The sequence below is a fragment of the Nycticebus coucang genome, chromosome 21 (genome assembly GCF_027406575.1).
Source record: "Nycticebus coucang isolate mNycCou1 chromosome 21, mNycCou1.pri, whole genome shotgun sequence".
Taxonomy (NCBI): Eukaryota; Metazoa; Chordata; class Mammalia; order Primates; family Lorisidae; genus Nycticebus; species Nycticebus coucang.
The window spans coordinates 34,060,397-34,076,513 of record NC_069800.1 but is presented as its reverse complement, the minus strand read 5'-3'; the positions used below and the strand labels follow the sequence as shown (position 1 = coordinate 34,076,513).

The window sequence follows — 16,117 nt, the reverse complement described above, 5'->3', positions numbered from 1 at the left end:
GATCTAGGTCTTTCTGGCACCATCATGTCCTACACCTGTTATCTGACAAAAGGAACAGGCTTCACTGTTTGGGACTCAAGTTGTGCCCCTACTTTCATTATGCTGTGTTTGTCTATTTAAAAATACTGCTCTGGGCTGTGGTGGCCGAGGTGGCTAAGGCGGCGACAGCTCTGGGGTTTGCATCTCGGGGTGTGTCGGCCACTGCTGGTGCTCGGGCCTGGTATGTACAGATGGCTGGTTAGGATTCTCGGCACCATTTTCCGTTTCTGCGACCGGTCAGTGCCCCCTACTTGGATGTTCCTGAAGAGGCAGCACTCGAACAGCACTCTTTTTTTTTTTTATTGTTGGGGATTCATTGAGGGTACAATAAGCCAGGTTACACTGATTGCAATTGTTAGGTAAAGTCCCTCTTGCAATCATGTCTTGCCCCCATAAAGTGTGACACACACCAAGGCCCTACCCCACTCCCTCCATCCCTCTTTCTGTTTCCCCCCCATAACCTTAATTGTCATTAATTGTCCTCGTATGAAAATTGAGTACATAGGATTCCTGCTTCTCCATTCTTGTGATGCTTTACTAAGAATAATGTCTTCCAATTCCATCCAGGTTAATATGAAGGATGTAAAGTCTCCATTTTTTTAAATAGCTGAATAGTATTCCATGGTATACATATACCACAGCTTGTTAATCCATTCTTGGGTTGGTGGGCATTTAGGCTGATTCCACATTTTGGCGATTGTAAATTGAGCTGCAATAAACAATCTAGTACAAGTGTCCTTATGATAAAAGGATTATTTTCCTTCTGGGTAGATGCCCAGTAATGGGATTGCAGGATCAAATGGGAGGTCTAGCTTGAGTGCTTTGAGGTTTCTCCATACTTCCTTCCAGAAAGGCTGTACTAGTTTGCAATCCCACCAGCAGTGTAAAAGTGTTCCCTTCTTTCCACGTCCACGCCAGCATCTGCAGTTGTGAGATTTTGTGATGTGGGCCATTCTCACTGGGGTTAGATGGTATCTCAGGGTGGTTTTGATTTGCATTTCTCTAATATATAGAGATGATGAACATTTTCTCATGTGTTTGTTAGCCATTCGTCTGTCATCTTTAGAGAAAGTTCTATTCGTGTCTCTTGCCCATTGATATATGGGATTGTTGGCTTTTTTCATGTGGATTAATTTGAGTTCTCTATAGATCCTAGTTATCAAGCTTTTGTCTGATTGAAAATATGCAAATATCCTTTCCCATTGTGTAGGTTGTCTCTTTGCTTTGGTTATTGTCTCCTTAGCTTTACAGAAGCTTTTCAGTTTAATGCAGTCCCATTTGTTTATTTTTGTTGTTGTTGCAGTTGCCATGGCAGTCTTCTTCATGAAGTCTTTCCCCAGGCCAATATCTTCCAGTGTTTTTCCTATGCTTTCTTGGAGGATTTTTATTGTTTCATGCCTTAAATTTAAGTCCTTTATCCATCTTGAAACAATTTTTGTGAGTGGAGAAAGGTGTGGGTCCAGTTTCAGTCTTTTACATGTAGACATCCAGTTCTCCCAACACCATTTATTGAATAGGGAGTCTTTCCCCCAAGGTATGTTCTTCTTTGGTTTATTGAAGATTAGGTGGTTGTAAGATGTTAGTTTCATTTCTTGGTTTTCAATTTGATTCCAAGTGTCTATGTCTCTGTTTTTGTGCCAGTACCATGCTGTCTTGAGCACTATGGCTTTGTAGTACAGACTAAAATCTGGTATGCTGATGCCCCCAGCTTTATTTTTATTACTAAGAACTGCCTTAGCTATACGGGTTTTTTTTTGGTTCCATACAAAACGCAGAATCATTTTTTCCAAACCTTGAAAGTACGATGTTGGTATTTTGATAGGAATGGCACTGAATAGGTAGATTGCTTTGGGAAGTATAGACATTTTAACAATGTTGATTCTTCCCAGCCATGAGCATGGTATGTTCTTCCATTTGTTAATATCCTCTGCTATTTCCTTTCTGAGGATTTCATAATTTTCTTTATAGAGGTCCTTCACCTCCTTCATTAGGTATATTCCTAGGTATTTCATTTTCTTTGAAACTATGGTGAAGGGAGTTGTGTCCTTAATTAGCTTCTCATCTTGACTGTTATTGGTGTATACAAAGGCTACTGACTTGTGGACATTGATTTTATATCCTGAAACATTACTGTATTTTTTGATGATTTCTAGGAGTCTTGTGGTTGAGTAGTCTTTGGGATTCTCTAAGTATAAGATCATGTCGTCAGCAAAGAGGGAGAGTTTGACCTCCTCTGCTCCCATTTGGATTCCCTTTATTTCCTTGTCTTGCTTAATTGTATTGGCTAGAACTTCCAGCACTACGTTGAATAGTAAAGGTGACAGAGGACAACCTTGTCTGGTTCCAGTTATAAGAGGAAAAGCTTTCAGTTTTACTCCATTCAGTAAAATATTAGCTGTGGGTTTGTCATAGATAGCTTCAATCAGTTTTAGAAATGTGCCACCTATGCCTATACTCTTCAGTGTTCTAATTAGAAAAGGATGCTGGTTTTTATCAAATGCTTTTTCTGAATCTATTGAGAGGATCATGTGATCTTTATTTTTTGCCTCTGTTAATATGGTGGATAACATTTATGGACTTGCGTATGTTAAACCAGCCTTGCATCCCTGGGATGAAGACTACTTGATCATGATGAATGACTTTTTTGATGATAAGCTGTAATCTATTGGCTAGGATTTTGTTGAAGAGTTTTGCATCTATATTCATGAGTGAGATTGGTCTGAAATTCTCCTTTTTGTTTGGGTTTTTTCCTGGTTTTGGTATCAGGGTGATGTTTGCTTCATAGAATGTGTTGGGGAAGATTCCTTCTTCCTCAGTTTTTTGGAATAATTTCTGCAGTACAGGAATAAGCTCTTCCTTGAAGGTTTGATGGAATTCTGGTGTGAAGCCATCTGGACCAGGGCATTTTTTGGTTGGAAGCTTTTTTATTGTTTCTTTAATCTCAGTGCTTGAAATTGGTCTGTTCAGGAGCTCTATTTCTTCCTGGCTAAGTCTAGGGAGAGATGTGATTCCAAATATTGATCCATTTCCTTCACATTGTCAAATTTCTGGGCATAGAGTTTCTGGTGGTATTCAGAGATGATCTCTTGTATCTCTGTGGGATCAGTTGTTATTTCCCCTTTATCATTTCTGATTGAGGTTACTAGAGATTTTACTTTTCTATTTCTCATTAGTCTGGCCAATGGTTTATCTATTTTATTTAGTTTTTTCAAAAAACCAACTCCTTGATTCATTAATTTTCTGAATGATTCTTTTGTTTTCAATTTCATTGATCTCTGATTTGATTTTGGATATTTCTTTTCTTCTACTGCGTTTAGGCTTAGATTGTTCTTCTTTTTCCAATTCCATAAGATGGCTTGTGAGATTGTTGATGCACTCTCTTTCTGTTTTTCAAATGTAGGCATCTAAAGCAATAAATTTTCCTCTCAAAACTGCTTTTGCAGTATCCCACGGGTTTTGGTAGCTTGTGTCTTCATTGTTATTATGCTCAAGGAAGTTGATGATTTCCTGTTTTATTTCTTCCTGCACCCATCTGTTATTCAACAGAAGATTGTGTAATTTCCATGCCTTTGTGTGGGGTCGAGCATTTTTGTTAGAGTTGAGTTCCACCTTTAGTGCCTTATGGTCTGAGAAGATACAAGGTAAAATTTCAATTCTTTTGATTCTGTTAATATTTGTTTTGTGTCCCAGGATATGATGAATTTTGGAGAATGTTCCATGGGGTGATGAGAAGAATGTATATTCTTTATCTTTGGGATGGAGTGTTCTATATGCGTCTGTCAAGCACAGTTGTTCTAGGGTCTCATTTATCTCTTATATCTTTGTTTAATTTCTGTTTAGAGGATCTGTCCAGCTCTGTAAGAGGAGTGCTAAAGTCCCCTGTTATTATGGTTTATCAGATATCATACTGCTCAGACTGAGTAAGGTCTGTTTCAAGAATCTGGGAGCATTTAAATTGGGTGCATAAACATTTAGAATTGAAACATCTTCTTGTTGTATTTTTCCCTTGACCAATATAAAGTGACCATCTTTGTCTTTTGTGACTTTAGTTGCTTTAAATCCACGTGTCTGAAAATAAGATTGCAACTCCTCTTTTCTTCTGAATTCCATTTGCCTGAAAAATTGTCTTCCAACCCTTGACTCAGAGCTTTAATTTGTCTTTTGAAGCCAGGTGTGTTTCTTGCAGACAGCAAATGGATGGCTTGTGTTTTTTAATCCAGTCAGCCAATCTATATCTCTTAAGTGGGGAATTCAAGCCATTAACATTTATTGAGATAATTGGTAAGTGTGGTAGTTTTCTATTCATCTTATTTTGTGAGAGTCCATTGCTTAGTTTTATCTTTTGCATCAGTGTGGAGGTTAGGTTCTGACCTTTATTTTCTGAGTTCTTACTTTGCTGCTGATCCAGTGTGGTGGTCAGTGTGCAGAACAGGTTGAAGTATTTCCTGTAGAGCTGGTCTTGTGGCGAATTTCCTCAGTGTTTGTATATCTGTAAATGATTTGATTTCTCCATCAATTTTGAAGCTTAGCTTAGCAGGGCACAGAATTCTGGGCTGGAAATTGTTCTGCTTAAGTAGATTAAAGGTAGATGATCATTGTCTTCTTGCTTGGAAAGTTTCATTAGAGAAGTCTGCGGTCACTCTGATGGATTTTCTCCTGTAGGTCAACTGGTGCTTACTCCTGGCAACTTGCAGAATCTTTTCTTTTGTCTTGACTTTGGACAGGTTCATCACAATGTGTCTTGGAGAAGCTCGGTTAGAGCTGAGGCGACCTGGGGTCCGAGATCTCTCTGAAAGCAGTGTGTCAGAATCTTTGGTGATATTTGGGAATTTTTATTTTATAATATTCTCTAGTATGGCTTCCATTCTTCTGGGGTGTTCTTCTTCCCCTTCTGGGATTCCTATAACTCGTATGTTGGAACGCTTCATAAAGTCCCATAATTCTGACAGTGAACGTTCTGCTTTCTCTCTCTTCTTTTCTGCCTCTTTTACTATCTGAGTTATCTGTAGAACTTTGTCTTCTACCTCTGAAATTCTTTCTTCCGCATGGTCTAACCTGTTGCTGATACTTTCCATTGCATCTTTAAGTTCCCTAATTGACTGTTTCATTTCCTTCAGCTCTGCTATATCTTTTCTATATTCTTCATATCGTTCATCTCTTATTTGATTCTGTTTTTGGATTTTCTTTTGGTTATTTTCCAGTTTATTAGCAGTTTCCTTCATTGTTTCCATCATTTCTTTCATTGTTTTCATCACGTGTATTCTAAATTCCCTTTCTGTCATTCCTAACATTTCTTTATAGGTGGAATCCTCTGCAGTAGCTACCTCATGGTCCCTTGGCGGGGTTGTTCTGGACTGGTTCTTCATGTTGCCTGGAGTTTTCTGCTGATTCTTCCTCATGAGTAATTTCTTTTATCTGTTTCCTTGCCCTAATTTTCTTTCACTTCCTCTTGCTCTTTAAATTCTCATGCCATTTTTCCACTCTTTTAGTCCTCCTCTTCGGGTCCAGAAGTCTTTTGCTGACTTCCTGTATCCTCACAGGGGTGATGTTAGGCAGATCCCACCAGCCAGAGGTGCCTGGAGTCCTATTTCCTCATACTCACGGTGCCCAGATGCAAGGAAGCTGTTACTTGGCCGCCATCTTCAGCACTCTGGACACTGATGAAATACCAGCCAAAAGACCAAGATTAGATTGCTTTATTCACCAAGTGAAAAACAGTCTCTACAATGCTGCCAGCTTATTTGGATTCCCATTCCAGCTGACTACAAAGCCCATCATAACTTCTGCTTGTAATAGAACACGGAATGTGGCCCCTTCAGGAGAGGTATTTTCGAACTCTTCATCTTGTGAATTGACAGATTCTGGATCCTGGAACTACATGTGGAAACTAGGTAATAAATCTCCTAATGGCGTAAGTGACTATCCAAAGATCAGCGTGACAGTAACCAGAGATCAGCCACGTAGAGTTTTGCCTTCCTTTGGTTTTACTTTAAACTCAGGAGGCTATAATAGAAGACCAGGTGGCCATCGCTATAGCAGAGGCAATCCAGAGAGTTCCTTAATGTGATAATCTCAGGAACAGGCTGTAACAGGGATGATTTCAGAAGACAATGGCAAGTGCCTGAGGCGTCCCCATTGTACCGTGGAGAAGGATGTTCAAAAAGGGTAAAAAAAGAAGTACCGGAAGTTACTGGAGAGACTTAAAGAAGGTGGTCATGGAAACTCTGTCCCTTCTATAGCTTCGAATCATCACAGTTATCAAAGAAGTCAGATGGACACATTAAAGACCAAAGGCTGGAGGGAAGAGCAAAATCACGGAGTCAGAACAACTCAATTTGTTTCAAAACAATACAGACTTGTTGAAACAAGGGGACCTCTGTGTTCAATGAGAAGTAAAAAGAGGTGTTCAAAGGGGAACATTTCTGACACAGAGAAGACAGTCGGGATCAGACTTGAATATGAAGGTAGGAGGGAACACCAGCTGGAGCCTGACCTGTCAGAAGAAGTATCAGCCTGACTTTACCTGGGCAGTAAAAGCAATGGCTTACTCAGGAGGAAAATGTCAATACTTGAGACAAAGGAAAAGAATTGCTCAGGTAAAGAGAGAGATAGAAGAACAGATGATCTTCTTGAACTTACAGAGGACATGGAAAAGGAAATTGGTAATGCTTTAGGCCATGGCCCACGAGATGAGATCTTAAGTAGTGCTTTTAAATTACAAACCCCTCAAGGAGACATCCAGACATTAAAGAACTATCATTGGCTCAGTGATGAAGTCATTAATTTTTACATGAATCTTCTAGTGGAAAGAAATAAAAAGCAAGGCTATCCAGCACTTCATGTTTTCAGTACTTTCTTCTATCCTAAATTAAAGTCTGGTGGTTACCAAGCAGTGATAAGATGGACCAACGGAGTAAATCTCTTTGAACAAGAACTTTATTCTGGTGCCCATTCATCGGAAGGTACATTGGAGTCTGTTGGTAATAGACCTGAGAAAGAAGTGTCTTAAATATCTGTATTCTATAGGACAGAAGGGCCATGGGATCTGTGAGATTCTCCTTCAGTATTTACAGGATGAAAGTAAAACCAAAAGGAATATTGATCTGAATCTTTTAGAGTGAACCCACTATAGCATGAAGTCACATGAGATTCCTCAACAGTTGAATGGGAGTGACTGTGGAATGTTCACTTGTAAATATGCAGATTATATCTCTAGGGACAAACCTATCACATTTACTCAGCACCAGATGCCTCTCTTCCGGAAGAAAATGGTGTGGGAAATCCTTCATCAGCAGTTGCTGTGAGAATGCCCCGCCTGGTCCCTCTAGCTGCTGGTGGTTCTTTCATGGATGTCTCCATATACCTCATGCATTGTGGGTTAAAAAGTCCCTGCATCACTTCTGTTCTCTCACAGGTACTGAGCTGTCAAGTGCAGGAGAGCGTCTCCTTGCACCCTCGTCCTGACTTAGGGTGCAGAGGGCTGCTTGCAGACCTGTTTGTAAGGCTGTGCCTGCTCACAGCCCTGGACTAGTCAACCCACACAAGAACAAATGCTAATTAAAAATTTTTTTTAAGATTTTCTTCCCTATGAATGTGGGAAATGCAGGATTTATTCTGTGAATTGTTTTTTTCTGTGTGTTTGTTCATTGTATTCATTCACTCATTTGCAGATATAAGGGGCAGTGGCCATTTACCACTGGCTCTCTTACAGTTAGCTCTAAATTACTTGTTTGAATTATTTATTTCTGAAAGGAATATTAATTAAGCTGCCACTCCCTACTGAAGATCAGGAGGGAAATCACTGGGGGGCAGAAGAAAGTATTAATTAACATCTCTAACGTTGGAGCAGTTACTGCCAACTTGAAGCTGAAGGGTTTGCCCGATGAATGAAACACTGCCCTAGAGGGCTCTGGTTGCCTTTCAGCAGATTGCTGACAGTAGGCCTTGGCACAGTGTCATGGAAAAGTGGAACTGTGTACAAGGAACTCTGGCTATCAATGTGTCTTCACAAGAGTGTCATGGTCATCTTAAAGAGACTTCTCTTTCTGGAAAGGAAGTGACTTGGCTTACTCTTGAAACTGGATTCAAAGTAACTGTAAACCCTAAATCTTTATTTGCATCCCAGATGTGGTTGAGTATAAACCTCAGAACTGTAAGGGCTGGCCTGAGCTGTTTATTTGAAAAGATACTATTCAATTTAAAGCTATATTTCCTCAAAAATTTTTTCTATATATTAAGCCAAGATTAAAAATTAAGTTTTGTACTCATTAAGACTTCCCACACTCCACCCCCATTGAAATTTGTGGAAGAAAATTTAGTACTTGGCTCTGAGGTTGCCAGTTATATAGTAATCTATTTTGCATATAAAAATTTGTATTTAAAAAAATAAAAATAAAAATACTCCTCTAAATGAATTACCAAAATAACTTCACAGAACAATAAAAGAAATTACGATACTTGAAGATATTTTTTTAAAACAGAGCTAGAACCAAGAAGAATCAAATATCAATACTGTAGAAGCATCTAAATAAATACATTAAATGAAAAGATAATATTCTAAGCGCTCATATTAGAAAAAAAGAAAAACGATTGCAAGAGGGACTTTACCTAACAATTGCAATCAGTGTAACCTGGCTTATTGTACCCTCAATGAATCCCCAACAAAAAAAAAAAAAAAAAGAAAAGAAGAAAAACTAGAATTTACTGAACTTAGCATGCAACCTAATAAACAATAAAGAAGAAAGCCAATATAGAGAAATAAAAGAAATGAAATAAATAAAAGTTGAAATTCAAAATCTAGAAAATATTTTACAATTGAGAGCACTAACAAAACTACAAGTTGATTCTTTGAAAACATTGTTAATAGATCTCTGGCATGATTAATCAATAAGAAAGCAAAAAAGTAATATTAGAAAATGGAAAATTATAGATGTAGAAAAAATTTAAAAAGTGGCAGTGCCCATAGCTCCATGGGTAGGGCACCGGCCATATACACTGAAGCTGTTGTGTTCGAACCTGGCCAGAGCCAGCTAAAATAACAATAACAACTGCAACAAAAAAATAGCCAGGCATTGTGGTAGACACCTGTAATCCCAGCTAATTGGGAGGCTGAGGCAAAACAATCACTTAAGCCCAAGAGTTTGAAGTTGCTGTGAGCTGTGACACCACAGCACTTTATCCAGGGTTATTAAGAGTAACTTTAACTGTTACATGCACAAGATTATATGTAAAACATAATTTGGTTATTGTTTATAACAAAAAGTGTAACTTTAATTAATAAATGAGAAAATAAATATAATATTTATAAATTCTTGTAAAATGTCACTTAATAGTGCAGGCAAGGTGGCTCATGCCTGGAATCCTAACACTCTGGAAGGTTAAGGCAGGTGGATTACTTGAGTTCAGGAGTTTAAGACCAGCCTAAGCAAGAGTGAGACCTGGTCTCTCTCTAAAAAAAAAAAAAAAAAGAAAGAAAGAAAGAAAGAAAGAAATCTGGGTGTTGTGGCATGTGCCTGTAGTCCCAGATACTCATGAAGCTGAAGTAAGAAGATCACTTAAGCCCAAGAGTTTGAGGTTGCTGTGAGCTATGATTCCAGGGCACTCTACCCAGGGGCAACAAAGTGTCACTTCATAAAATGGACATGAGAAGAAGTAGATAAGGTAAGAATTCTATAACTATGCCTTAAAAAATTGAATTGGTATTTCAAAAATTTCCATCAAGAATATACTAGGCTCTGTTGGCTTTAAAGTCAAGTTCTATCCAGCATTCAAGAAATAGATAATTTCAATCAAATGGAAACTATTTAAGATAATGGAAAAATAAGGAACACTTTCCAATTAATCTTCTGATGCTACTATAACTTGGATAACAACACCAAGCAAAGACAAATAAAAATTATTAACTAATGTCACTCATTAACATTTTTGGATAATCTTAAAAAATTATCAAGTCAAACTTGGAGAAATATCATGACCAAGTGGGTTTTATCTCAAAAATACAAAAAAGCTTAATTAGAAAATTTAGCAAGAGATTACAGGATAAAGACCAGGTAATGATCTCAATATGTGCAAGAAAGGCAACTGATAAAATTACATGTCAGCTTGGCACAGTGGCTCACACCTGTAATCCTAGCATTCAGGGAGGCCAAGGCAGGTGGATTGCTTGAGCTCAGGAGCTCAAGACCAGCCTGAGCAAGAGCAAGACTCCATCTCTACCAAAAATAGAAAAATTATCTGGGCATGGTGGCATCTGCCTGTAGTCCCAGCTTATTCAGACAGAATGATTGCTTGAGCTCAGGAGTTTGAGGTTGCTGTGAGCTATGATGATTCTATTGTACTCTAGCCTTAGCAACAGAGTAAGACTCTGTCTAAAAAGGGGGGGGGGGGAAATTACATATCTTAGCAAACCATAACTAGAAAAAACTTCCTTAACCTGATTTTAAAAAAGTCTAAAAAGTGACAAAATTAGGATGTCATCTTACTCCCTTCCTGCTTATTATTGTTCTAGACATCTTAGCCAGTGAAGTCACTCATGAAAAAGAAATAAAAGGTATAATACTGAAATGGAAAACATAGAACATTCTATCTAACATTTCTAAGTTGAAAAATTAGAAGGATATTTAAGTAACGGTCTTTAGAAATAATAAGAGCATTTGGAAAGGTTCTAAATATAAAATCAAAATACCAAAATTGCCATTTATCAAAGAGACAAAAGCAAAAAAATCACATGTCTAGTATTAGAGCTGATAATGTCCAAATGCTTCACAAGGAAAAAGTATAAAATACAATTGAAATAGAATAAGGAAGAAATAAAAGAAATATATGTGCATGTTTATGGATAGAAAGGCTTAATGTCACGAAGACAAAAATTCTCCACAAATTCATCTATAGATTAATTGCAATTTTAACTCAGGGAATTTGATGATTCTTAAATTTATATATAAAAACAAAGGACAAAACAGCCTAGATATTCCTGAGGAAAAACAAGGTGTGGAGAATTGCTATACAGGCGGTCCCTGAGTTACAAACATCTGACTTACTTACAAATGGAGGCTATTGAGTGTTGGTTTGCCTCATATGGCTAAGTGGCAGCTCAAGTGGGAGATGGAGACCACCCAGGTTAAGAAACGGGTTGGAATCCTGTGCATGTGAGTGCTTGGAGACTGACTGAGACAGTGAGAATCTAATGACCCCTAGCAGAAGATGACAGCTGGGGAAGATCAAAAGAGCTAAAAAGAGGTTTAAGCTGCCCACCACAGTTCTTTGAAAGAGCCATAGCCAATGGTGATGTCCAGAGCCATCTGCCACTTAGATACCAAAACCAGTTGTACTGTTCCCATTAGAGTTGTGATCTTGGTTCATCTATGTCTTAAATTAGGTGTGTAGGGAGTAAATTGCATGCCCATAGGAACGCATTTTATTGCAAACACAGTATTATTCCAGAAACTAGTCATCAAGATATCTTGGCCATTGTACATGCAGCACATCTGGGAATTATTCTCAGACTAGTGGCTTGGATTTTGGCTACTGCAAAGACTAGAAAAAAATAAAATAAAACACATATCAAGCTACAGCATATAATCTAACAAAGTTAACTCCAGGATATATGATGGTAAAAACCTGATCAAGAATTCTTATTGAGGGCGCCCACCCAGACCTCCAGAAGAGCTGCACCGTGACCCACAAACCGTGACCCATGCCTGCTGGGCCTCCGCATGCCCTGATCAGGAATTCTGGGAGCTGTGCAACCGTGCGTCCTCCTTCCAGTACCCTCCCTCCACACTGGCCCACTTGTCTGGCCAGGGACTCTGGTAGCTGCATGCCCTCTGGAGCCCTTCCTGCCTCTGCACAGAGCCCTTGTCCTGGCCAGAGACTGCTGGAGAGTTGGGCCCTCAGTGCCAAAATCACAAGGCACCAGGAACCCCCAGAACCATGTGCATACCTCCCCCCCCCGCCCTGTTGCTGGATCTGGGTGTGTCACACTCCGGAGCTGCTCCCACAACCAGAACTCCCTGGCTGGGGCAACCCCGGAGGAACTACACAGAGTCACTCCCTACAAAGATCCAGCAACAATAGAGTGATATGCTGGTGTCTAATCTTGGAGAGACACCTCCCCAACTCTGAGGATGGCCAGAGGCAATGGTAAAAAACAATCATGAGGTGAAATCAATGGAAAAACTCTGGCAATATGAATAATCAGAGTAGATAAACTCCCCCAAGGAACAACAGGGCAGACACAGCACAAGATCCCATGCACAAACAAATAGCTGAGATGTCAGAAATCGAATTCAGAATCTGGATCACAAATAAGATCAAATTAGAATTCCAAGCAGTAACCCAAAAGATGTCTGAAGAATTCAGCGAATTCAAAGACCAAATGACTAAACATTTTGACATATTGAGACAAGAACTTGCAGCCCTCAAAGATCTGAGAAACACAGTAGAATCCCTCAGTAACAGAATGGAGCAAGCAGAAGAAAGGATTTCTGACATTGAAGACAAAGCTTTCGAACACTCCCAAACTCTCAAAGAGAAAGAGAAATGGAGGGCAAAAACAGATCATTCTCTCAGAGAGCTCTGGGATAATTCAAAGAAAATCAATATTCATCTTATAGGGATCCCCGAAAGTGATGAATTAGCTTCACAAGGCACAGAGTCTCTTCTCTATGAGACTATGAAAGAGAACTTTCAAGACATGCCAAGAGATTCTGAATTCAGATAGCAAGACAGTTTCAGAACTCCAGAATGACTCAACCCAAATAAGACATCCCCCAGACATATCATAATCAATTTCACTAAAGTTAATATGAAGGAGAAAATTCTGAAACCAGCCAGATGAAAGAAAACCATTACCCACAAAGGGAAGAACATTAGAATAATTGAAGATTGCTCTGCTGAAACCTTTCAAGCTAGAAGAGGATGGTCATCAACTTTTAATCTCCTAAAACAAAATAACTTTCAACCCAGGATCCTGTACCCAGCTAAACTGAGTTTCATTTATGATGGAGAAATTAAATACTTTAATGACATTCACATGTTGAAGAAATTTGCCATAACTAAACCAGCTGTCCAGGATATTCTCAGACCTATCCTCCATAAAGACCAGCATAATCCTTCACCACAAAAGTAACCCCACCCAGGAATTTTTTTATCAAGTTCCAACTTCCACAGTCACAAAAGGATTAAAAATGCTCACCGAACTCTCAAAAGGCTTATCAATATTCTCAATTAATGTGAATGGTTTAAATTGTCCTCTAAAGAGGCACAGGTTGGCTGACTGGATACAAAAACTCAAGCCACATATCTGCTGCATACAAGAATCTCACCTTACATTAAAAGACAAATATAGACTCAAGGTGAAGGGATGGTCATCTATACTCCAGGCAAATGGAAAGCAGAAAAAAGCAGGCATTGCAACCCTATTCTCAGCGATAGGCTTTAAACCAACCAAAATAAGGAAGGATAAGGATGGACACTTCATAATTGTTAAAGGTAATACTCAATATGATGAGATTTCAATTATTAATGTTTATGCACCCAATCAGAATGCACCTTAATTTATAAGAGAAACTCTAACAGACATGAGCAACTCAATTTCCTCCACTTCCATAGTAGTTGGAGATTTTAACACCCCTTTAGCAGTGTTGAATAGATCCTCCAAAAAGAAGCTAAACAAAGACATGTTAGATTTAAACTTAACCATTCAACATCTGGACTTAACAGACATCTACAGAACATTTCATCCTAACAAAACTGAATACACATTCTTCTCATCAGCCCATGGAATGTACTCCAAAATCGACCGCATCCTAGGCCACAAATCTAACCTCAGCAAATTAAAAAAAATAGAAATTATTCCTTGCATCTTCTCAGACCATCATGGAATAAAAGTTGAACTCAATAACAATAGGAATCTGCATACCCATACAAAAACATGGAAGCTAAATAACCTTATGCTGAAGGATAGATGGGTTATAGATAAAATTAAGAAGGAAATCACAAAAATTTTGGAACAAAACAAAAATAAAGACATGAATTTTCAGAACCTCTGGGATACTGCAAAGGCAGTCCTAAGAGGGAAATTTATAGCACTGCAAGCCTTCCTCATGAGAACGGAAAGAGAGGAAGTTAACAACTTAATGGGATATCTCAAGCACCTGGAGAAGGAAGAACATTCCAACACCAAACCCAGCAGAAGAAAAGAAATAATCAAAATCACAGCAGAATTAAATGAAATTGAAAACAAAAGAATTATACAACAATAAATCCAAAAGTTGGTTTTTTGAAAAGATCAATAAAATAGATAAACCTTTGGCCAACCTTATAGATCAATATCACTAATGAATATTGATGCAAAAATACTCAATAAGATGCTAACAAACAGAATCCAACAACACATCAAAAAATTATACACCATGACTAAGTGGGATTTATCCCAGGGTTTCAAGGCTGGTTCAATATACGTAAATCTATAAATGTAATACAGCACATAAACAAAATAAAAAATAAAGACTATATGATTCTCTCAATTGATGCAGAAAAAGCTTTTGATAATATCCAGCATCCCTTCATGATCAGAACACTTAAGAAAATTGGTATAGAAGGGACATTTCTTAACTAATAGAGGCCATCTACAGCAAACCCATGGCCAATATCATATTGAATGGAGTTAAATTGAAATCATTTCCAGTCAGATCATTTCCAGTCAGATCAGGAACCAGGCAAGGTTGCCCATTGTCTCCATTGCTCTTTAACATTGTAATGAAAGTTTTAGCCATCGCAATTAGGGAAGAATAGGCGATCAAGGGTATCCACATAGGGTCAGATCAATCTTTTACTCTTCACAGATGACATGATCATATATCTGGAAAACACTAGGGATTCTACTGCAAAACTTTTAGAAGTGATTAAGGAATACAGCAATGTCTCAGGCTACAAAATCTACACCCATAAATCTGTAGCCTTTATATATACCAACAATAGCTAAGCTGAAAAAACAGTCAAGGACTCTATTCCTTTCACAGTAGTGCCAAAGAAGATGAAATATTTGGGAGTTTATCTAAAAAGTACATGAAAGATCTCTACAAAGAGAACTATGAAACTCTAAGAAAAGAAATAGCTGAGAATATTAACAAATGGAAAAACATACCATGCTCATGGCTGGGAAGAATCAACATTGCTAAAATGTCTATTCTGCCCAAAGCAATATATAATTTTAATGCAATTCCTATTAAAGCTCCCTTGTCATATTTTAATGATCTTGAAAAAATAATACTTCATTTTATATGGAATCAGAAAAAAACCTCAAATAGCCAAAACATTACTCAGCAATAAAAACAAAGCAGGAGGAATCATGCTACCAGAACTGAGACTGCACTATAAATCAATAGTGATCAAAACAGCATGGTAGTGGCATAAAAACAGAGAAGTAGATGTCTGGAACAGAATAGAGAATCAAGAGATGAATCCAGCTACTTACTATTATTTGATCTTTGACAAGACAATTAAAGACATTCAGTGGGGAAAGATTCCCTATTTAACAAATGGTACTGGGTGAACTGGCTGGTGATCTGTAAAAGACTGAAACTGGACCCACACCTTTCACCATTAACCAAGATAGACTCTCACTGGATAAAAGATTTAAACTTAAGACATGAAACTATAAAAATACTTGAAGAAAGTGCAGGGAAAACTCTTGAAGGAATCGGCCTGGGTGAATATTTTATGAGGAGGACTCCCCCAGCAATTGGAGCAGTATCAAAAATAAATTACTGGGACCTGATCAAACTAAAAAGCTTCTGCACAGCCAAGAACACAGTAAGTAAAGCAAGAAGACATCCCTCAAAATGGGAGAAAATATTTGCAGGTTATACCTCCGATAAAGATTTAATAACCAGAATCCACATAGAACTCAAATGTATTAGCAAGAAAAGAACAAGTGATCCCATCTCAGGGTGGGCAAGGGACTTGAAGAGAAACTTCTCCAAAGAAGACAGATGCACAATCTACAAACACATGAAAAAAAGCTCATCATCCTTAATCATCAGAGAAATGCAAATCAAAACTACTTTGAGATATC

The 16,117-nt window shown here is 38.2% G+C and overlaps 1 pseudogene across 1 annotated transcript; it reads left to right on the top strand.

Moving 5' to 3' along the window:
• The first annotated feature begins 207 nt into the window (after nucleotides 1-207).
• On the top strand, nucleotides 208-7,841 carry LOC128573791 (sentrin-specific protease 2-like; annotated as a pseudogene). The gene is made up of 2 exons (XR_008376547.1): nucleotides 208-328; nucleotides 5,679-7,841. The product of XR_008376547.1 is annotated as a sentrin-specific protease 2-like (transcript).
• The last annotated feature ends 8,276 nt before the right edge of the window (nucleotides 7,842-16,117 follow it).